Here is a 569-nt window from a genome sequence, read left to right as displayed (position 1 = left end):
GTTTCACCACACAGATATTGATGAATGCACCGTGAAGCCTTGTCAACATGGACGCTGCAAGAACAAAGATGGCGGATATAAATGTACCTGCTCACCTGGATGGACTGGACAGAACTGTCAGGAAGGTGAGCTTCCCCTATTGTATTGTATTGTATTGTACTGTACTGTACTGTATTGTATTGTATTGTGTTGTATTGTATTGTATGAAAACATTCTGTCTTTGAGCTACAGCATGGTTTTAATTATTACCTCCATGAAAAATGGAGGTATTGTTTTTGGCATGTCTGTCTGTCTGTCTGTCTGTCTGTCTGTCTGTCTGTGTTTCCGCAACTTTGTGGTCAGCATAACTTCAGAACGCCTTTATGGATTATGATGATATTTGGTATGTTGGTAAGTCTTAGGAAGACAAACGTCAAGGTCAAATATGGGCCTCCTGGTGGATGACCTTGGTACTGCAGCAGAACTTCCCATTTTTGTATCTTTTGTCCTGAACATGCTATGGTCTTGATGTTTTGGTGACAGATAGCTTATCCTGTCAGGAATAAGTGGTGTGAGTTTGGTCCCCCTAG

The 569-nt window shown here is 41.5% G+C and overlaps 1 protein-coding gene across 1 annotated transcript in view; it reads right to left on the bottom strand.

Moving 5' to 3' along the window:
- The window catches only part of LOC109470109, a 32,987-nt gene that overhangs the window by 11,274 nt on the left and 21,144 nt on the right, over positions 1-569 (bottom strand). The window lies entirely within an intron of this gene.

Source organism: Branchiostoma belcheri, unplaced genomic scaffold (assembly GCF_001625305.1).
Source record: "Branchiostoma belcheri isolate BF01 breed outbred unplaced genomic scaffold, Haploidv18h27 scaffold22, whole genome shotgun sequence".
Lineage (NCBI taxonomy): Eukaryota > Metazoa > Chordata > Leptocardii > Amphioxiformes > Branchiostomatidae > Branchiostoma > Branchiostoma belcheri.
The sequence above is the reverse complement of the archived record's forward strand: the minus strand, read 5'-3'. Positions and strand labels throughout refer to the sequence as shown.